Here is a 24,696-nt window from a genome sequence, read left to right as displayed (position 1 = left end):
ATCAACAAGAAGTTTTAAAAAGACTTTTAAGAATAACAAAAAGGGAGTTGAAATTTTCTTGCAATATTGAGTTATAAAGTTCCAAGTTAGGGATAGGAGAAGAAATGATTGTAATCCCAGACTGTGCACCTTTCTTAGAATGGAATTAAGCTGTAGCGAGCAAACTGCTTTTAAAACATTCATAGCCACCAGTATCTCTGTGCAAACACTGAAGTACATTACAAACATGACAATAGAAGAGAAATCTTCTGCTGTTGTTTTTATTGATGGTARGGTGTTTTGTTTGATTTGCTTACTTCTGCTTGTACATTCTGACATGGAAAAGTCYGTTTTCTTACAAAAGATATAGCCCTATAATAGTGTCATCTCTTTGCCATTGCAGTATAATTTACTGAGTTTATTGCGAACTATGCCTTTATGCAAATCAAGCAGTTAATATTTATTTRGATCATTTTATTTGTTTTCTTCCTCACTTTCTTCCTGAAATTAATTTTTCTGTGTACTTTTTAATAAATGTTTGACTTGCAAGCTCCCCCATGAGCAGATAGCAAATGAAGCAGAACAGGTCAGACAGGGAGCTTGTATGCCTCAAATCTTCCATGTGGTGAGAGACCASGGGTGCTTTTGCAGGAAATAGTCCACCTTGAGACAGAGTAGATGTTATAATTTCTGGTTGGCTGGTGGTAGCAAAGTTGGTATTACTTTTGGAGGTTTGCTGCAGCTCTTGGAATTTCATCACTGATAATCCTATATCACAGCTGTTAAGAAAATCACATACCTCATGTCAGCAGTTCCTGTAGGGAAACTGAGCAGAAAAAAAATATTCAGAGTTGTTTTAGTGTTTTCATTACCTTCTAAAGTCCTCAAATTGAAGACAGGTGTAATTTCTTGTTTGTTTCATCCAGAACTCTGGTCTCTACTTGTTTTAATCATTGTAATTGCATATTATTCCTAATTGGTGCAGAATTATATCAAAATAACCTCCAAAATGGAAACTGTTAATGACAACAGCAATATACAAGATTGTCCTGACTCTTTGCTCGGTAGCATCTTCAGCAGAGATTATGGGAAAGACAGAAAAGTTTTTTCCTAAGAAGCCAGTATTTATGTTGAGCAGTCATTGGAAGGATTATGCAGAGATTGCTGCGAGAAAGTGAGAATTTAGTGGAAAGATTTGGATTCAGAGCAGAGGAAAGTAAGGGATAATGTGGGTAAACCAGAGATATCAGGCACGATACCAGCTAATGCAGAGGAAAGTGCAGGAAGTAAAGAGAAACRGGAGTGTAAAAGGATGATAGTGAGGTGGACTTGATTAGGAAAGATGGCAGTATCTGCTTACAGAAAGTTCCTGTAAACTTCGACAGACTGACTTAAAACAGTCTTTCTCCTCCAGTATTACCTACAAAATGAAGCTGTTCCTTGGGGGAGAGGAAATGTKATAGACATGAATTTCTTCACAGGCTTTCAGTGCCTTTTCTTTCAGTATCATTTTTAGTTCATAGAGAGTTGTCTGTTATTTGATGAAGTTTTTGTTATGAGTGTAGTTGTAAAATGAAAAGGAAGTAAAAGCCTTCGTAATCTTTTTACAAGAGACCTGTATGGACAGTTACATGAAGAAGTGAGTGAAAAACTCTGAAAAAATGGATGAAGTAAAATGAGACTTGTTGACTTCTTTCAGACTTGTAAAGACTTCTTGTGAAAATGACTAATTGTACACATAAGCATCTGAGAATGAAATTATTTCAGATAAGGCCTATGTCTTTTGACATATCCCCAGTTCCATAAAAGGTGAATTAGAAAATCATATTTGAGTAGCYAACTGAATTGAGATAAAATGCAGTTGAAATGAAATGCAATTGCCTATAATGAGAAAAGTGGTTGCCCTAACTGCAGATGACTACTTTAAGTCAAATGACTAATAAATTGTGTTAAAGTGTAAAACTGGAAAACATATTGTGGAATAAAAAAAAAAATCCTTGAAATGTTTCTTAATAGTATATGTATTCCTCTTGTTCACATCCTACATGAGAAAATTTCTTAGTACAATTTTTAATTGAAACATCATTACTCAATCCTACGAGGGTTGATTTGGCAAGTCTGTAAAATTAAGACATGAATAAGGAGTGATACTTCTGTATATTGCTGCAGTTTCTAATGTTCTTCAGAAGAAAATAATGTATAGCAACGCTGTTATTCTTGTCATAGTGTATATAGAAAAAAAATTACTTTATAATTCTCTACAGAACTTGAGGACATGAGTAAACTAGAAAACAAATTAAATATTGAAATAACCACATTTTTTAATCCTTCATTTTTATCCAGGAATGTCAGCATGCTGTTTGATTCAAAAAGATAAAGAAAAAAAATAGTAGAGAGAATTAATCACAACTCRCTACATATTTTTGTTTTCTAAAATCACAAACTTCACAGAAAAATTACACTGAAATCATATTAAACTGTAAAAAAATTGTACCCTATCTTTACCTCTTAAGAACACTACTTTTCAGTTTTGTTTTGGTTTTTGTTGTGGTTTCTTTGTTTGTTTTCCTTTTGGATTAGGAGTTGCCTAGACTTCCCTCTAGGTTAATATTTTACCATAGAAAACTTCATCTTGGAAGAGAGCATAACCTAGCCTTTCAGAAGTCTCTTCCAATCCTGCCCCTCAATGTCAAATATTCTGGCATCATCTACTCGTTTCATATTCACTTTTATGTTTCTCCTTTTTAATGYTTTATTTTCTCCTTATATGTTTTCCTTCTCTCTTCTCCTACTGTTTCTATTATCTCCAGTCCAACAGGTTCCCAGCTGTAGTTTTCTTTGTTTCCTCTGTTTGACTAGTAGCTCTTTTGAATCCATCCCAGTATTTTTGGATGGTTCTGTTAGTGTTTTGTCTCCTTTTAATCAATGCATTTCTCATTTAAAAGCAAGGTGTTCTCAGAACTGACCTGAAGAGTTCCATTTCCTACTGTGACCAAACAGCTCAGTAATTTTCCACCTTTTCTGAAGATCTATAGTCCTGCTGTCTGTCATTCCAGTGATGATATAATAGACTCAAATGTCAAAGAAAACAAAGACAGAAAGAATGTAGACATTCGAATAAAAACTTAAAGCAACAMTAGTAAAATATTATTTGTTTAACCTTTTTGAAACTTAGAAATAGTGTGACCTATGTGTTTGGACTATGATAAAACAGCTTTTTCTTTTGTTAATATTAGTCAGTAATTCTAATATATACATAATATTTGTCTCAGAAAATCATACTAACTTAGGTCACCACAGAAAGACCTTTCATTCATTTATTACTGAACTGGGAAGTGTACTCACTTTATAACCTGTAAACTGTTACGGCAAATGTGCAAAACCACTCCTTAAAAAAGGATCTTCTAAATTCCTTTAAGCTCAGAAATGTCCTATGTACATATTCCCTTCACTTCATTTCAAATACAGTGARGTTGAGCAACTAGGTATTTAAATGTGATTTGATTTGAATATCAGGTTGTTGAGTTAGGAAACAAAGGCCTCATGCAGAGAACATCATTCTGCCAGTCTGCTTAAAAGCTCAGCATAAAAATAATTCTGAAAAAATTATACAGATATATCTCTTCCCGATATAAAATATTCCAAAGATTTTTTAAAATAWTTTTCTAAAATCTTCTGTTTTGTATTGCTGTTTTAATTCTACAGAATATTTCAAACTGCATTTAATAATCTATTGGCTTTTTCACATCTAGTTTCTTCAGAGTTTTCTCAGAATGTTTAACTTCAATGATCTCATGGTTTCAAATGATCTCATCTGCCTGGAGAAAGCACCAGCCTCTAAGGTAACCAGACCCAATGCATACATGAATGGATGGATTAATTTCAACACTTTAAGTTGCAGTTGGGAACTACTTGCAAGATGATTACAATATCTGGAATGTAAGAAATATTTTCAAGTATCTGGACTTTAGCAGTTTCTATCAGCTTGTAGAGGAGGTGTTTTATCGTACCTGAGCACTGCAATATGATAATGGTCCTCACAGCAAGAAGGAATTTGCCAGGCTTAACTAACAAAAATCAGACACGGCTATTGTTTTCTGTGACGAAGAGACCAAGTAGAAATCTTAGAGGGTGCACACGACACATCTTCCAATAGCTGAAGGTGTTACTGCTCTTTCTTGCACATGATGAACATTCTTTTTAAGTTGTTCTGTCATCTCATTCCTCCAGTCTCAGTAAAGCACTGTCAATCAAGCATAGAAAAGACTAAATAAAATGTAGAAACTGAGACAAACAGTTGAAGTAAGAAGAGCATGACTGGATGGAAATTTCCTGCCCTTTTACTGTTGGGGTTTTCTGTATGTTTGGTTGGTTATTTTTAAGGAGATACACAGTTGCACCAAAACTGTAAATATTTGTGTTTGGCAATTTTCTTTCTCTAGAGTTGAATAATCAAGAATTCAAATGTTACTGTATATGAAACACTAGTATTTCTGTTCAAAATAATTTGATACCAAATCTAAATTCTCGTGGAGTTTTCAATGTAATGCTGTGTTACTCATGTTCCTCTTGTATGCCTGTTCTCTGCCAAGTAGCAAAGAAGCAAGAATTCATAGGCTCAGAATTGAAAATGAAGGTATAATACACCACAATTAAAACTCCCATGAAGTTCAGACAGATAGGCCTCTAGTAACTCAAGTTTATGTTCTACCTAGTTTATAATTTCTCAGTATCAATGCAACTCCACAAAATATGAGGTTACTCTTACCAATACCAAAAGTACAAATTTATGGTGGCTTTACTATTCCCTTTTAAAGATCAGAGTTAGTGTAGATGTCTCTCTGGTCAGCTCTCCTCATCCTCTCAGAATGAAATAGCAGCACCATTTTGTCTGTTCCTGGCATATTTTACAAAACAGTGTATCAGTAACGCTTCATGGCTAATTGTATCAAAGGCAGCTGCAAGACCCAAACAAATTAGTTTGAAAACTAAACTCACTGCCAATGCCAAGAGGAGATGATAAGCAGGCAATAAAACATTGCAATTCTCCTGTCATATGTGCTGATTAAGGTTAAGGATTCCAGATATCAGCAGAGACTGGGATAATTATATCTATGCCTATAGATTATTTCTTTCTMTATTGTCCCCCTAGAGAGGAGCTGGTGTATTGATTTACTAACCYGAGGCTTCAAAAAGGCTGCCTGCTTCCCTTGGAACTCAATAAAAACTTGAGGCACATTTCCAGGGTGTGAATCAGAAATTATGGAAAGAAAAACTGGCAAAAAGAACCCCAGCAGAGTAAGTCCTGCATTTATCTTAAACAGATTTAGCCATGGTCAAGAAACAAGGGGGGAAATGTCTCACGATAATTTGGTTCAAGATCTGCTGATAATGTAATCCTACATGAAAAAAGCAAAGAATTACCTATGCTCTAATACTCGTTTGGAATTTCCCATATATCAGTGTTGAATCTGGTTTCCTTACACAAGAAAAAGATGCGGTTTAATATTWCAAAATCTACTTGACACATCAAACAGTGAAGAGAACTATTACATCTTATTCAGTCCCATTTGGATGGAAATGACCCCTTGTACATTGTACGTAGATTGTTTCTATAATATAAACTTCCTTCAAAACTATTAAGAGTCTTACTATTGCAGGCTATTAAATGTGTGTGTTTGACATCTATTCAATACGCTGATTTTGATCTTTTTTCTGTGACTTGACTGTCCATATTGCAGAATCCCACCCTTCATTTCATCCACAATTTCTCCTTAAGAAAAGCTGTTTTTAACCATGCTGTTACCCATTTTCCATTATATTGAAAAGAGAGGGGAATATTTCAAATATTCACACGCATGTTGTTTACAGTGCTTCTTTGGGCACAAGAAGAAACACMGAGGAAAGGAAGGATTCATCTCAGGAGGGCTGTATGTGAATTAACACATAGAGGTAACCAAGGCAACCACCAAGCCACAGCTGAAATGCAGGGAGCAGGTTTATTCCATTACCTCCCTGACAACACGGGGTGGCACAGACRCGGGGACCCGGCTCTGTTATGCTCAGCTCATCCTCGCAGKGGGGGGGCACTGCYTGGACCAATATGCCAAARGCCTTTGTGCCCCTGCAGTTTATCTCAGGGCTGTGCTTTCGTGGTCTCTCTCCCCACCAGGAGGCTCAAGCAGGCCTGTGGGAGTGTTATCTCCACATGGGAATTCTGCTTCTCAAAGCAGGCAGAGGATGAGCAACACTGGGCAAAAGAAATGGAGTTTTCTCACACCGAGATTTTTAGCAGCAAGGTGCAAGGTCATTTTGAGCAAAACTGTTCCTTCCTCCTCCTCAAATCTTATGATTTTCCCTTTTCTCACAACAGTCAGATTTCACAGAATGTTCATCTAATTCTGCACTTTGGAGATTCCTGTACRCCACCATTGTGAATAGACTGAGGCAGCCATGTCCTCGTGGATCTATGACTTTATGCATTTCTGGACTCCACATGTGCTTAAACATGGAATGCACTATCTAGAATTTCGACAGCTATGCAAATTCTCTTCAAGATACAGAAATGTTTCCATTCCAGCTAGACTACTTCAGTATAAGCTCAAACTATGTGAATAATTTATCTCAAGAGTAGGTTTATGAGTCGTGTCATCAATCTAAAGTAAAATATCATTTAGAACAAAAATATGAGAGTTAAGTTTATCTTCTCTCTCCAAATTTTTTTGATGCTGAATAACTGCCTCAATACTGCTGGGTTTCCAGGGCTCATTATTTTAATTGATGATAATGCTAAAGGCAGTGCATATTTTCAGAATGAAATATTTTCTTGAATAAGTGGAAATATCACTGGAAAACTCAAAGGTCTGAAACTCAAAGAACAGTAAAACAGAACTTCAAATGATTTCTCCCTGATATGCCAAAGTAAGATTTAAAAACTACAGGCACAACAGTGAGGATATCAGTGCATTAGGAAAAAAAAAAAGTGTGAATATTCATATAAAATGAAATGGATTCCTATTTGTAGTATCTATCTGAAGAAAAAAGAAATAAAACTTTAGGTATTCTATACTGACATATAAAATATATCTTATGTATGTAAAATGAAACTTTTAGATATTACRTTTAGATATTTTAGATTTTATTGTCCTGTTGTTCTTATATAATCTGGAGATCTTAAATAGCTTTCATTAAAAAGTAGGTACAATTTAAATATACATGAAATAGAGGGATTAAATAGATGACCTTTTTAAARAAAAATAGAACAGTTTTCTTTAAACCCATATGTATTCCTGCTTCCAAAAAACGTAGCATCAGAAGTGATGCTACAACAAGCTTTTATTTCTTAAACTCCTCATGTTGCCTTGCACCATGAAGAATTCTGTTTGATTCTGACTTACAAACACTCATTTATATACATATATGCAATGTATGTATTATATTTGCAGGTAAAATACTGCAATATTGTGACAGCTATTTCAGGAAAATAACTACAAACAAACATGCTTATGACTGGTCAGCAGAAAAATAAAATTGAGTAGTAATTTGTTAGGATTGAAAATTCAAGTGGATATTCACAAGCACAAATGTGCAGTATTTAACCAAATTTTTATTTAAAAATTATGCTACTTGCTTGCTTGTGAATGTTAATAGCCACACATCTTCCCCAGATTTATCTTCTTTACAAATCAAAAAGGCTAGCAAAACCAGTTATCAAATATTCTAGCCTCTGACTCTAGCACCTGAAAAAGAATTTCAAWCAGCACAATCTATATTTCATGAAGACTTGTGTTATATAACCAGAGCCTTAACCCACAACAAGGCTTTAAGGCATTCCTGCCTTAAACATATATAACATATAACTTGGCAATTTTTTTTTAACTGAGAAAAATCTAGGTTTTTAGCTGATGGGGAATGGGAGTCTAACAGACTTTGTTTCCAGAGATTCATTTTCATCATTGCTGATTTCAYTGATTATGCTTTTCCAAAGTAGGTGAGTAAATATTCTATTGTCTGTAGTCTATACCTCRCTACAAACAGAAAAGAGGATGGGAAACTCTATTTTTGCAAAATGGAAGAGAACTAAACTTGTGAGAAATAAAATGCCRTGCTTCTTTTCTCACTGAAAGATTCTGGAAGAAGTAAAAGGGGAAATGAGAGAAAGCTTTTTGTGTTGACAGCATGGTTTTAGTAACAAAATTCAATTCTTTGAGCAAATATTTCTTACTGTATCTTAATTTTGCAGTAAAATTCAGACACACATAAGAACCTTATTTTAAACTGAAAGTTATAATCATGTACATATGTGCATATGATTTTAGAGTGAAATATTYAAAATTAATATTTTGCACTAATTCATGTGAAAACAGGAGTGACCAATGAGCTCAGGATGACTGACCCTGAAGTGATGGCAATCTGGTATCACATGCTTGCATCATCAACTGCTGGTCACCATGATATTATTTCTGAGTTATCTGCAATGCTATGTGAAGGGAACATTTTAAACATCAGAGTCTATGATTGCAGGAGATTGYAATGTCCCTTTCCTCTATACATATGGAATTTGTTTTCCCTTCAGATCTCTGTCTTCTTCCACAGGCAACAAGAAAACCACTTCTGCAGCACTGTAGTGTTWCAATTTCCTTGTGGTAGGTTTGGAGGTAAGACCAAAGAAACAGAATTTGGTCCGTGTTTCTGTGCCACATCTTCTCCAGAAAGAGGTCAGAAAAAGGATGAATTAATATGAAACATTGCATACCTMCCAGATGGGGAACTTATGTAACAGTAATAAGCACCTACCAAATAGTGTCTTAGAAGGAGAAGACTCAAGCTCTAGTGAAAARAAGCCTCTCTACAGGTGATAAATTTGTTTTCTTTACAGTCACTGTGATTTTTTATAGTATTTTGAGGGCTTTTCAGTTTCAGACTAATGCAATTATTAAACTACAGTGTTGCTAAGGCAACCTCATAGAACATTCCTTCCCTGAGGTCCACAGAAAATCCCAAGGAGCAAAGAAAGCAGTTAATTCCTACCTACCGTGTACTAAAAGTTTAWTTTTTTTTTCCAGAATCTAATTTATTTTCTCACATCTTTGAGCTCATTTACTTGCAAAGAAAAATAAGGAGGAAAAAAAAATCCTCCTTAAGATTCAGCAACATGTCTCAGATACTATCATGGACCTGAATGTTCCCTATTGTAAAAAATCATACATCTCTTCTGACCTTGTTGTCTTTGTTTTGTTACATAAATTATTCAGTTTTGACATGTTCTATAGGTCAGACATTGAACAAAAACCATTTCAGAGACTTAAAAGATCAGAAGAAAGTTTGCTTTTTTCCCCCCTGCAATCTGTTCAAATACAGGCTACTGCAGAAGTTGATTAAATACGCAATATCCAAATAAAGTATGCACTTTGGAATGAATTAAGTCTGTGTTAAAGCTTGTCTACTCTAGGGGTTTGCAGCTCAAAGAAGGAAAATTAGCCTGGAATGGATATTCCCYGCTTGGATGTGAAAAAAATAATTAGAATTATCATTAGCAAACCAGCTCAAAGGAGAATAGCAAAGTTAGGTAATCTCATATGGTTTCTGTCATGCATTTGCCTGTCAGAAAGACACCTTTGTTTTTTTATCGCACATATATTTTTTTTTTCAACCAATCCAAGTAACTTAGCTCATTCAATATGCAACATTTTCAGTTTGCCTATTTTAAAGGAAGCACAGTGGAAAACAGATTTTTATTGAACTACCAAGAGACTGCAATATATGGAGATTCATTTCAGTGACTTTGCAGATGTCTCTTTTATCCATCTTTCCTCTACTTATGCTCTTTTAGCTGCTGCTCAGGAGAAAAGATCCATTTAGGGAAAAAAAAAATATCAGGTTTTATTTTCACATTAGTTTTAACATGCCCATTAAAGTCTATGGTACATTAAATATATTGAGAGTTTGAAAACAGTAGTTTGTAGCCTCAATGAACTCCTGAATAAGACACTATAGCCACTGTAGATCTGCCATTTGCRATTAGCTTTGCTATTGCTTCCCTCCGTTTTATCATCTGACACTCCTCAAACTGTTATCACCCCCGGTATCTTTAATGCCTTATGTTTTTTACGACAAACTCATAAACAATGCATACCCTTACCAGGCTTATTAACAGACCTTTCCTAGACCTTTCCCCCCCCACACTCCAATTAGGCAATTCCTCATCTATATTTTTCATGCCTCCACTGCAAAAAAAAAAAAAAATAAAGAAAAAGTTAACAAGTATGCTGGAAGTCAAGTATGCTAATTTTCACAAATTCTAGAAAGTACTAGTTCCTTGGATGTTAGTGAGAGAGCCAGGAGAAAAAGCACTACTATTTCCAAACTCCTGGTATATTTTCTTGTGGTTTTGTTCTGCTTTATTCTATTATCTACTTTTATTGTATTCTCATTCTGTTATCCTCATATTCTTGATAAGAATGCAAATCATTTAGCTTTGCTGCTATCACAGATTCAATTCAGATAAAAGGCAGAGACAGTAAACTATAAATTTGCTGCTCAAGTGAAAATATAAACAAATTAATAAAAAGATGCAAAAGGTATCCTCTTTCTTCATATTCTTCTTTTTTCTATCTATGATTTGAATCTCCATCCTGTGGTGTTTGAGGGTGTCTGAAAAATACCTGAAAAATCAGAAATTTGACAGAATTGACCATAGAAAGGAAAGACGTAGATATTTAACCGGAGGATAGGTTGTTCTCTGTCCCAAAGAACATGACACTTAAACAGCAAACATGTTCTGCTATTGTATCTCTGAGTTCTGCCAAATTACTTAAGAATTTTGGTATTGTTGTTTGTTGATGTTTTTGCTTATTTGTTTTTAGGACGTTTTGTTCCTTTGGTTTGGTTTGGTTTTTTCGGTTRCTTGGGTTTTTTGCCTTTACAGTCCATTTCATTCTCCTAGTTACTCTTTCATTGAAAACATGAATGTGCAACATCCCAAAAACAGCCAAAAGCAGGCAATGTCAGTAATAGTAACATATTAGTAACATAACCAAGAAAAAGAAACTGAACAAATTTAAAAAGTAAAATAAGGATTACCTTGATAAAGTYATGCTGAAAACTGCAGAATTTTATCTGTAGGCATCAAATTGCCACAGTTAAATGTTGTGGGTTAAACAAAGYAATGTGCATACTTGAGTGTGGGGGGAGGAGCACTGTCCTTTCTAATTTTTCATTTACAGTCCAGCTATAATTCACTGTGTCATTGCATTTTACTTTTTTTTATAACTTTCTTCATGCTTTTTCCTTTTTTTGGGTAGTCCTTCAATTGTAAAGTACCAGTAAACATTACCTAAGTAGATAYTATTTTTACCTACTTTGAGAGTCAATGACAGAAAAAAATGGTTTATTATCATATAAATATATTTAAAWTGTCATTGGAAAGTGTCCTGAACCTCTACAATTTTGTTGATTAATCACATGCACACTCTCATAAGACTGTGCTGTAAATCAAAAATTGAGAATATTGAGCTTYACTGTGTGTTCTTGCCAGAAGCAAGAGTATGAAGCTCCTGCTGACCCCTTAAACACTTTATAAGAATACATCAGTGGAGCTCAGTGATCAGGATCAATGATCAATGAGCACAGGAATCAGTTTGTTTGAGATATTTCCCAGTGACTGGTTGACCAGTAACTAGAAGACAGAATCATTTTACTTCCCTCTGAACAGGATTTGTAGCATATTAGTCAGAAAAGCAGTGAAGAACCACAGAACAGCTGAGAWTGAAAGGGGTCYCTAGAAATCACCTCRTCCAACCCCACCGTACAAAGCATGATCAGCCACTGCAGGTTGTCCAGGATTGTGTCCATTCTGGTTTTGAATCCCTCCACAGATGAAGATTCCTCAATCCCATCTCTTCCAAGCAACTGATTGCCTTCAAATGTCCACAGAAACTGAAACCCTACAGCCAATAACATCTGGGYAGTCAGTCATTTACCTGCAAAATCCATTTTGTCTTATAATTCATGAGGCGGGACAGGAGCATTCTGCCCAYCGTATCTAAGGATGTACGGGGTTAGATAAGAAAGTTTTAGACTTGTTCTTTACATCCTATTGCCCAAATTCTTACATCTGCTGGCTATGTGCTGGGCCTGGCCTCTCCSCATCTTGGGCTAAAAGGAAGAACTGGACCCTTCCTATTTAGAGTTAAATCAGAGAAAAGGTTGCAGGTGTTATTTAATAAAGGACAGGAGACAGAGTTTGTCAGAATCTGCTACAAGTCTTACCTTATCCTTAGCCCTACCTGGCAGCAGCAGGCAACTTCATGTTCTTCTGACTGTTCTCAGGAGTTCCCAGGTTTCTGACAAAGTTCACATAACCTCAAGAAGTATTACCCAGAACCTGCTTTGCTACATCTGCTGGCTCCCTCTGACAGCTGTGCTCTGGCCCTGATTGTTATGCAGACCCACACAGAGGAGCAAAACCAGTGCACACAGCAACACAGTCAGATATCCTGCCCAACTYAAACCTCTGCTCAAGCCTCCTGAAAAAGGGCCATGCAAGCAGAGTCCAGATTTCAAGTCAACCTCTAAAAAATTGTGAGTGAATCATAAGCCAGTCTATGCAATTACAGTAGAAATCAGGGCAATGAAATTAAATCTTTGAGACAGTTCAAAGTTTTTCTGCTAGGCTCTGTAGGCTTTGGACTGAGTCCCGAAAACTCTGAGTTTCACCAGCTGTTCTATTAGAATTGTAATATTCAAACACATTCTGTCTTTTGTTTCACTGTGTTTAGATATATTTGAGCTTTTTATAGATGTGGTGCATCTGCATATCTCCACATCAAATTCATACAGGTAAAATGTTCAAAAGCATAATTTAGAGTCAGACTAAAATAGATGGTAAATTTCATTGCTGGAAGATGCTGCATAACTGGAGGTCCTGTTATTGAGCGGAGATATGAAGCTTGTGTCATACATTAAGTGGCAAAGGGCCAATGATCATGCTTGAACGAGACATAATTCAAAGCATATRTAATATTAGTGGCTTTGTGTGACTGCCAAAGGCACTCCATCCAGATATACAATTTATACAGTATTCCCAAAATGCTTTGACTTACACTTAATGATATAAATGCTGTTATATGTCCACGTAATAGAGGCATTCACAGAGAGTGTTTATTTTTGCATTATCCGGATTTTTAAGTGTTTGCTGAATGCCATCCACAGTTGTATGTTAAAATGAGGATRTGCCACTAATTAGTTATTTTCCCTTCTCAAAATCTTACCATTTTTTACCCAAAATGTACAGTTCCAATATATTTTTGGGTTTTTTGTTTTAGTGTGTTTTGTTTTTTTCATTTGGTGTGTCTGCTCTTTAGGTTGAGTATATATATATATATATATTCCTTCCCATAGCATTGATGGGTCCTGCATGACTTATGTTTCCTCAGTTGCTGATGATTTGTCATCTGTTTGGACAACCAAGACAGGAAAGTCCATTTTCATCAATGTGAAGTCAGTCATCAATTGAATCATAATCCCTCACAGCTTGATATCGAAAAAGAACTTAAGACTGCTTGTCTCAGAAARGAAGGAGGACTGCCTTTTTATTCTCCCCCTTTCAAGCTACTCAATAAAACAACCAAAAAACCTCCTCCTTGCAGAGAAGACAAAGAAATCCACAGATATCTGCAGACAATTTTTTCMAGCAGAAGTCTGTATGTGTCCATAACACTGCCACATTTTTCTTGTAAATTCACATAGGTAAGTTGTTATTTAACCAGTATTTGTTATTGATTCTCGGGACCCTGCCTCTGAATAGCTTTTACTTTCTGATGGCATTGATGATTCACTGCAAGATTATATTACCTGACAGAACCAAGTCAAAAGCATGCACAGGTTTGTCAKATAGGAGTTTAAAAAGGATAAGAAGGTTCACAATGATGAAAAAACTAGGTTTTGATTAGTACTGAATATSTATTAAGTTTCCCTTAATTGCTATCACTGGATAGTGGGGAAGATGCAGAAAAAACATTCARTCTACTAAGAATGTGGTTGAGGGTATATATTAATTACTCTTCTGATGTACGTAGAGTAAAATAGAATTTGAAACAAAAACAACTGAACCAAAGGACATTTGACTACAAAAAAAGCTTGAGATTCTATCTAATTCATCTGCCGCTTTAAGAGATTGGGTATTCTGGAAGCAGTATTTTTCACCTATTTTTTAGAACCTTTGAACAGAAGATGTTTTCCTCACAAAATTCCTCTGTACTTTAAAAAGTCTGTAAGAAATTGGAATATTCCTCTGCTCTCTATTTGGGTTGCTGATCCATTGGACTTTCAAAATAATGCAAACCTCCACAGTTTTCACAATTTCCTGTGAAATTACAAGTCCTAAAGAAATTTCTAAAACCTAGGGCTTATAGGGTTTGCAAACATCTTATTTATTATATGTCTGCTCAAGCTGCTTACTTTTCAAAATCTAATTGTGCTTCTATGGTCTAGCTTCTTTAGGCAAAAAAGGTCAAATACAGACTGATACTGTTGAGAAAGGATCTAGCAAATGTTTGAAATGAATATATGTTTTACATGGTTAGAGCTTCAAAAGAAAATGGTGTAGATGTCTGTGAACAATCATTTTCTAAAAATGACAAAAAGGAACAGTTTTGGGTTCTTTGTCTTCTCAAACAAGACCACAGATCTAAAAAAAAAATAAAATGAATTAACAGAAAAATCTAAATCCAATCTCTATGCCATTCCGCTGGTGCAGAGTTTGGAGCACGGAGTGCAAAGCAAACATTGCAYTTTCTACTTGTGGATTCAGGTCTTGTCATTAGGATTTTGCATTCTGAATCTTTCACACATTTGATATGGAAAGGAATAATGGGAAGGCAGGGACAGGGGGTAAATGTGGGCTACACAAAAGATACAAGCCTGTGGAAAAAAGAAGGAGAGGAAAAACGAGAGAAAACTATGAACTGTAACCTTCCCAGGCTTGACAAAATTTTATAACATATTTCACAAGGAAATCAACGGAAGTATTTAATGAAAATGAAATTTTACCACATGATGAAATTATTCAAATCTGGCTCAATGGCTTCTCAGAAATATCAGAAAACAAGTTTTGCACATCTCTGTTAGGTAAATTTCTGTGAGTTACAATCCTGACCGTACCCCACTGAAAAAAAGGTTTTGCAGCATTATCATCTTAAGTACATATTTGTCATACAAAAATGGACCTGAAAAACAGCAAAAAGAGTAAAATTAACGTCAAGAGGAACTTTACACTGTTATCTTTTGCTGTGAACTAATTAAGATCCAGGTTCAAGATAGGACCTCATGCTGAGATGTCTAGTAATGGAAAAAGAATCAAATTTGCAAGGTGTTCTGAAGATAATCCAGAGTAATCAGAATGGCACAGARTCTTGTTTCTTTTAGACAAGAACTATAAACAATCTCCTATACTCACCAGGCTGGAATTTAAGTGCCAGGTGTCTTCTTCTTACCCCACCTGTTGGTAGATGGTAATACAAAGGGAAAATAGATTATGAAGGGTTTTGGTTCTTGCAACAGCAATGTCAGGGAGAGGAGGGAGGAAAAGTACAGAAAGATAAGAAGGACTAATAGCMAAGTCATGAAAAATGAATAAGGATAGCAAAGGAGAAGAGCAGAAAGTGCAGTGATGAAAACAGAATGGTGATATCAATCTGTATTTCTTGACTTTCTTCTCTAAGATAGGAGGCTGCTGACTGCAGTCATACATTCAATTAACCTTCCAATTTATCCYGTTATTTACATTGAAGCACATAGTTCACTTCACTTAATGTTGGCAATACATGTGGTTATAAATTAGTATGGGATTATTGCATAATTATCCACTTGCTTAAACATAATGAAACAATGTTTAATATTCAAAAGAAATGTAATTTAACTTTTGTTATGGAAAAGAAATTACTGGCAATATTTCGCCTTTAAAAGGAAAGTTTTCTTTTTTTGCTGACATTGGAAATATCAGACATAAGAAAGTAGCTCTCACAAATATTCAAAACTTACATTTGTATATTTAGACCTGTAAAGGAACCTTGTATTTAGCCTGAATGCATATGTGTGTGTGCATATGTAAATGGTTTGCATCATTAAAATTAAATTAGTGTTTGACAAGGCTTTCAATTGAATGTAGTTATAAATCTCCAGTTCAGAAGCATTGTATACTAAGTCAAAAAAATATGAGTCCAAACTCAATGAAAATGGTGTGATTTATGAATTGATTTTCCTGTGACATATTCACCAAAATACTTGAATTATTTCCACATACAGACTCAGACCTTTCATAGCTTATGAATAGAAGTTCTGTATTTCAAAGATTTAAGTGTCTGTACCTCAACATGTGATTACAAGGACTGTGTGAAGGTGGTGGGAGTGTTGAAGCTGGTGATGGCACTGTGTGTTTGTTCAGCAGTTAGTCTGTTTAAAGTGAAGAATGTCTASTCTATTACTAACAAATTCAAACACTTCTAAATTAGAAAATAAAGGGGACCTAAAACAAAGTGATTTTAAAAAAGAGAAAACTTGGAATTGTTCTAAGTTTGAATTTACTGTTCARAGGAGAAAGCTGGTTTGAAATATTTATATTTTGCTTTGTATTTAATCAGAAAGTTTGTAACTCTACACAGGGATTTTTTTTAAAGGATTACCTCTACAATCACTGCCTTCAGTGCATAAATTGACGTCAGCAGAGCATACAACTGMAGATCTACTTCCTTCTAGGAGTAGTATTTACTGTGAAATTGGTGGAGCAATGACAGCTTACATCATGTGATAGGGAGCAAGGTAAAATGGACTCATATATCATCATGAGACCTTTTAGAGAAAACCATTGCCTTTCTCTGAGTGTTTACCCAGTTGCTTGAAATCCTTTGGAGTCTTTCCCATAAATCCATATCCTCTYCTTGTCTGAAAGCCTGACTGCTTTTTTCCAGTCCACTTCTACACAATTTTTGTGTCCCTTCCCAGTTCTTTTGCTCCACATACATSCATAAAAATCCTTTGCTGCTGCTGAATGTGATAATGATAGGACACTTCATGCCAAGCTCTGGTATCACAAACCCTAACCACCTGGCACCATGATTCTTCTCTGGTGAAAGGCAGAAAAGTGAAATTRTGTTTATATTGGATAATTTTTTGGKTTTAGAAGCTCCTAGCTCTATTCCTAACAGGTCGTCAGTTTTTTGACTTTAGCCACACCTAGTGATGAGTTGAACACAATGTGGACTAGAAAAAAAGGCTGTCTTGAACTGGAACATTTGTCAAGCTTTTAATGCTGAGAATTTAAGGGAAAAAAAAAGGTCTTATTGCATTTAATATAATTAATAAAGCATGAAAGACTTTATCTAGTACAGAAAATAGTAATTTCCAAAATAGACCTTTGATTATTTTAGTAACTAACCTGTTGTARGTTCAGCTCTTGAGGCAACTAAGCAGCATTCAGAAGCTCACCTACTCCCCTGTCCACAGTGGGACAGCAGAAGAGGAATAGAAGTGTAAAAGCAAGAAAACGTATGGGTCCAGTTAAAAATGATATAATAAAAAAAAGGAGAAGTGGAAGAAAGAAGAAAGAAAATAAAACATAAACAGTGATGCAGAGGGAGTCACTAGCACCTTCCAAGGGTAGACTAATTCCCTCCCAAGCAAAATATGGCTAACCCTCCTAAAAGCTTCTCTTTTTAGTTTTAATTGYCACAGATGACATTATATAGCAGGAAATATCTTTGTTTGTTTGGGTTATCTTCCTGGCTGTGTATCCTCACAAAATCTTGCCTATCCCCCAGTCTATTCACATGGAAAGTGAGGCAGTGAGAAAAGGCCTTATTGTGCAAGCACTGTTCAGCAACAGCTGAAATATTGGTGTGTTATCAGCATTGCTTTAGGCACAAATCTAAAAACCCATTACCGTACAAGCTGTGTGAAGAAAATTAACTCCACCGCAGACAGACATAATCATAATTTGCTTAGGAATTTTACACATTTTTGTGTACATTAAAGTAAGTTGCAAACTAGGAAACGACGATGATTTTGATAACAGTGTGACAGGTTTTAGTTGAAAGAACTAAAATTGTGGCAGTCTTCTTGTGGCTGACTGGGATACTAACATAAATATTATCAGATCACTTCACTGAGAGTAGTTGTGTTACTTGGGTCTCATGAAGCTGAGGGAAAGTTACTGGTATATGTCTCATTAATGTAGYACTTACACTAGCTGCTCTGTGATTTTTGATTATGGGATCCTAAAGATTTTCTTAAAATTAAAAATACATGGGCACATAATTATATGTATGCATACACACACACATTCTCACACAGTCTCATTCATATATATATATATATATATATRTRTRTRTRTRTRTRTSTGTGTGTGTGTSTGTGTGTGTGTGTATAAATAATGTACCTCTTGAGGTTCACCCAGAAACTCAAAATTTATTCAGGGATACTGCAGATCATATTTTGTCATTTGAAATGCAAGTAAGGAGTCTAAAAGTTTTTTGCAATAAAGTACTGGTGCTGCTTCTGAAGAAACTAAAGAATTGAGACAGACTTGCATGAGTGGCATCAGATTAGAACTTTATCCAGTAGCATTAGTAAGGCATTCAACTGGCAAAATGATCAAAATTCTGAGATAATCCAGTAGAATAAGTTAACAGAGGATTGTGAGTGTCAGGATTATGCTGGGAGGAAATTGTAACTTTCAAAAAGCCATGATGTCTAAACATTTTAGASCCTGACTAATCTGTGTTGTCATCATTAAAAAATGTATCACTGGAAGATGACAATCCTCTTAATTTTCTATCTCAATGCTGTTAACAGCTTACCTTGATCTTAACCAATGTTGCATGGTCAATAACTAATAAAGCCAATGACATCACTAAGAAACTGTGAGGAGTTTTATATTTCATAATTTTTTAAAATTCCTTGAACTTATTACTTAAATCCCATTTACAGTCATAGAGCACAGAAATCAATCCTTCTCTGCTCCTGTGCCATCCCCAAATCTGCGTATGGAGTAGACACTTTAGTGGAAATAATTGCTCATACACAGGGTTATTACAGATGCAGTCTGGGGTAGTGGCAGAGAATGACATGGTTTAAATGATGGGCAAGAATGTACTGCAGGATAGGTGCAAATTTAGATGCSCTATAACACTGTGAGTCATTTGCTTTAAGTGTTAAATAAATTCCCTTGCTGAGGTTGGAAGGACAATGTTTGCCTACCTTCAGCTAGTGGTAAGGAAACCAGCTGCAAGCAAAGCACTTTATTTGAATACTCTTTAAATGAGTATTAATTTCAATGGTCTGTGGTGTGTTATTTCAGAGATGAGTAGTGGTGTTCCCTGGTGATTTTCCACCATTATAAATCCCCCTGACTGAGAGCAAGTAGCTTGTAATGAATGACACATTCAAGGTAAAGTGAGATTGCTACCTGTTGTTGCAGCTGGTAAAAAAGGAAAACAAGTAATTTATCTCWTTTTTTTCTTTCCCACACATCTTAACAGATGAAGAAGTGTCCCAAAACATATGACAAAAGAGGCATTTTCTTCAAGTTGGATTTTTTTTWATTTGTAATCCAGTTGGCAGTGTAGTTCTGAAATATTATTTTTACTTTATTAAAATTCTTAAGTACTTCCATTTCCTTTGAAAACATGTATTCCCTGTAGCATCTGGCAGAAGAATCAGTGTAGATTCTTTGGAAACAAAAAGAGGAAATAATTTATCCTACCAAGGCAAAAAGTACAGAAGAGCTGCTTTTAAAGAAGGAAGAGTTTTGGGTATCCTTGAATACTTAACTCTTTGGCCTGAACATTTCCTTCATGCTGGTAGAAAGATTAAAAGATTGAGAGGGGTGTGGAAACTCTGTCCAATACATACCCCCATGCTTTTTTYCCCCTCTGTCTTGAATGCTGCTGAGATCAGTTACAAAGAAAGTTTACACTGAGTCACTGAGGTAGACATACCTTACACAGAGGTATTCCCCTTTACACAGAGGAATTTAATGAAATGTTTTGCCAAATGATTCATCACCTTTCAAAAAAAAATGGGACTGCGGAACTCTATGACTTCAGTATTGTCAACAGCAAATGTTCAAAAGCATACACAAGGAAATCTTCATAATAGSAGTTGCAAAAACATTGTAGAATTCACAAGCAATATTTTTCTGTTTTTCAGAATATTAAAGGTTGTATTTTCCAGCCTCAATTACAAGACTCGCAAAAAGAGGTCCTTTTTAAAAAATACATATTTKTATGTACAGTAATGGATATAATATATTCTAGATTAAGTGAAATATTGTTTTTAGAAATATGTCAAATATGTTGATATTAAATATATGATGATAAAGTCACAAAAAATGATGTATAGTAATCAGTATTTCTACTGGTTTTCTCTTTTACAAAGAGCTAATTCTGATCCATGATCATAAATAAAGTATTGCTTTTAGGGAAATTAAGARTTATGGGAGTCACTGGATTCACCATAAAATCTTCTTAAGTACTTCAAATAAAGCTTGTGAAATATGAATCTGGTGTTTTGATTCATTTGAGAGTATTGCAAACAAAAGAATAAAAATACCATCTTCTTCCTCCCACAATAGGAAAGAAGTTGAAGGGTGAATTTTGGCAGTGCTTGCTGCATTACTAAGAGGGAAGAAAACAGGAGAATGACATTTGTGATGTCCTATCAATCATTCCTGCTGGAATTGTCATGCTTAATCCTCAGACCCCAGGGAGACACCAGAACAGTAACAGTTTKTCTTGTTTAGCCTACACCCAGGAAATAAATAATATGAAGTTTGCACACAGTTTTGTACTTTATGCAGCAGGTTTCCATAGTGTTTGCTGTTGTTGACAAGGATCAGGGTAAACAGTTTAGACAAAGCACAAAACCAGAATCTTCCTACAGCCTCTCCTCTTAGTGCATACTTGAGAATTGAAAGGATTTTTTTATTTTTACTAGTAYGAAGGAAGAGCACATTATTTTGAAAATTATATTCCAGTCTTCTTTATTTTTTTTTTTTATGGCAAGATAATTGCAATGAAATTGACTGCCCATCCAGGGGCTGTGTAAAAAGTAATGCATTGACAAGACATCACAAGAAAAACTAGCAGTATAATTAAACCATCATAAGTAGTAGCAGGTTAAATTATCTGGCTTCCTTTTACTCCCATCCTTCTAACTTGCAGCAAAGATGTATAAATGTCAGTTTTAAAAGCATTTCCACAGCATTCCTTGATAATAATTGTATTCACCATCACTGACAGTTTTTCTGCACCAGTACATAATAYATGAGAGTGCTATTTCTTTGAATGTCTCTACCTTTGATCACTATTYCTCTAAATAGTATAGGAGATTACCAAGATGTTTTTCTTTAATGTTAATTTATCACAAATRAAGCACCATTGCTTCTTACTGGTTTTAACTGAAGCATTCCTGTTGAAGTCTGATTTTATACCACAACGATTGCTAAAATACAGCATTACCAAGCTGGGAGAGTGGATTCTTGYACACAAAATAGATTTACAAAATTTATTCTCTGATCTGTTGACATTAAAAAACTCTGTTAAATGTGTAAGATTACATTGACCTAGCACCTTTGAATTATAGTATCTCTCAGATACTGTAATACTTTTTWATGTTGTGGTGGGTTTTTTATTATTTTTATTTTTTTTTTAAACCTCCCCTCCCCCTGTTTTTAAGACTATTCTCTCACTGCAGAGCTTTCAGAGGGAGACATCTATTTTACGTTTTATGGCCCAGTACGTGACATGCAAGCCAAACTCCAACAGCATTCTCAAAGAAAGYTTCTTCTGTTTGTCTACATTGTTTAGCTTTAACCTCTTTGCACATGAAATTATTCAGTAAGTGCCTGGAACTTTAAAAGCAAAGCAATTAACATGAAATCAAAACTGAATAGTTACTCAATAAGTAAAAAACACAAAGCTAAATAAATGGGTGAGTTTCATACTTTCAAAGCTTCAGTCTATGGTTACCAGTCAACAGTAGACCATTATGAAATCTCCTAGAAAATAAATCCTGTTTCTAGGTATATGTTTGTGTTAAATCCAATGGATTAGTGAAATATGGGTAGCTGAAATAGGAGCATAAAATTCATAGAACTTCACATAGATTTAAAAATTCACTAGCCCCAATTGGTACAAAATATTAAGAAAATCTGAATTGATATCAAAACATATACTCTTTTTTTATACTACTGCTATAAGTTTATTTTGAAATAGGATTCCATACTGTTTGCTCAAAATTAGCATGGTAGTAATACAGATGGTGCATTATTTGCTTCAGTTAAAACAGATTTTCCTTCTTTTGTAAGAGACTCAGAAATTTCCGCTGCACAAGATTAGGATCCGTTCTCTCTGAGGCCAACGAAGGTTCTCTCTGCTGGAAATGTCACATTTGTCATTGAATCCTGATTGCCCCTATGTAGGAGAAACAAGCCTGATCTTTTTGCCTTTAATATCAGCAGCAACATTCCCAGCAACTTACAAGGCAGGAGTGGAAATAGGACCTAGGTACTGCTGTCATGATGTTACCTTCCCTCAGTCCTTGCTGCCTGCTAAAAACCCTTGAACTTTCATGTCCATAAATCCCACAGGACTCATTCCTACCTAGGAAGGCAAAATTTGGTTATGCATATGGTAGAGGTATACAAAGGCTTTTACTGAATGTGAAAACCCRGGATAGGCGTGGCTCTTGTCTGAGCATCTCCTAACAGATATTAGCCTATAGTCATTCAGAGAATTTAATTTCTGACAATGAAATTATTAACATCAACAACAGAGATTTAAAAACAAAGATAACCAGAGTAAAAGGTCTTCTGTGCAGAATCACTCTGCTGACAAAAATAATTGACCAAAATAAATTTACCTTTCTAGATCAGCTGCTCCCCTTACATGAGACACCAAGGRTATATGATTATCGATTCTGTAAACTGTAGAATGGGTAAGACTGGGAAATCTGATATTTCACCAAAATAAGGTACCTGATATCTAGAGCTTCCACAGGTATGAAATAGCTCCAACTGAAACACCTTCAATAACTTTGATTTTTTATGTCAGAAATCTGCATTTTTGCGGTGTAAGACAGAATAACTGTCCTCCTTAAAAGGAAAGATTATTCTTTAGCTATGTGTCTGGTCATATTTTCATGATACCACCTGGACTCTCTGTGGAGTTATGCCAATGTCTAGAGAAGATAATGATCATAAATTAATCTTAGAAAAGAGCATAAAGTGTAAAGTTGAACACATAAAACTCGTAATATTGAGTTGAAAGAGTTCTAAAATATTATTTTATGACAGACTTCTGAAAATGGTGAGTGATTCCAAAACATTGTGAACAGCTTTTTTTTTTTTTTTTTTTTTTTTTAGCCAACATATCAGTTTATAAGGATGAGGAAGGGTAGGGTGCAAACCGCTTTTTAGCTGCTCTGAACACTTTATCTTTTTCCTTTAATCTGACTCATATCAAGCACTAGATTCTCTGATTTAATTTCTTTTTAACAGCAGTGAATGATGAAAAGCACAGTGGCCTTCACAGGTATTTCAGAGCTGACAGCTCTATTTTTGGTTTGTGGACAAGCAGATACATTATTACTGATAAAATTTTGGCTTTCACCTTCATCACMTTTTCTAAAAAGTGTGCTAAAAATTAGTTTGAGTATCTGGGGAGCTTCTCTGCAACTTTGAATAGGASTCAATCAATCACTGAACTATGCTTTTCTTGTTTTATGCAGCGCTTCTCCATAGGTACAATGGAGAGGTCTGAAATATGATTCTATATCATGAAGTCTAACCAGAGAGTATTAAGATTAAAATACGCTATCATGCAGTGAACAGTGATGCAAATATAGGGAGCACAGAATATTTTATTTGGTTTGCCACTTTGTTTTGTTCATTCTTTCCTTACTGGTATACTTCAGTTTGAATTATTTGAGGTACACATGAGTCTCCAAGTATTGACACTGAGAAATTGCAATTATTATTGAGTTGGACTTGGATATATTTCATTACACTGATATTTATTTTTCTCTCATGAACTGCAGTATATAGCTGTCGTCTTCAACTCAAAACATACCAAAGTTTTTAAAGAACTTGGGTGCATTACTGAAGTCACATTGCAATAACTCTAATAAATTGCACCTGTGAACTCCTCTCTGGTTTGTTTATATACTGTATCACAGGTTATTAAGAGAAAATAACCCACTGAGATACAACATTCTTGTTTACAGTGAGATGCTGGTAGTGACAGCAGGGATATAAAACATAAAATCAACAGGGAACATAGAACTAATAAAAAGACAAGGGTCTATAAAGCAGAAAAAAAAAATCCCAAAGCCAACTGTGAAGGCAAAAATAAAATAAAATAAAKTTCCATCATAAAACAATCAAAAATCTGCCATATATTTATAGATACTAGAGAGCACAAATACCCACTGAGCTTGAATACTTATGGCTGTCAGGAAATCTGTGAGCTATTCAGAATCAAAACTTGATCAGAAGAACATATCTCTCAAAAATTTGGTTGTGTCTACTTTACTATTGCAAATGGAAAGGATAAAAATGKAAAGAGAAGAGAGAAGAGAAGAGAAGAGAAGAGAAGAGAAGAGAAGAGAAGAGAAGAGAAGAGAAGAGAAGAGAAGAGAAGAGAAGAGAAGAGAAGAGAAGAG

This window comes from Malurus melanocephalus, unplaced genomic scaffold (genome assembly GCF_030028575.1).
Source record: "Malurus melanocephalus ecotype Western Australia unplaced genomic scaffold, MMel_1.1 scaffold_308, whole genome shotgun sequence".
In the NCBI taxonomy this organism is placed as follows: Eukaryota; Metazoa; Chordata; class Aves; order Passeriformes; family Maluridae; genus Malurus; species Malurus melanocephalus.
This window is presented reverse-complemented; position numbering follows the sequence as displayed.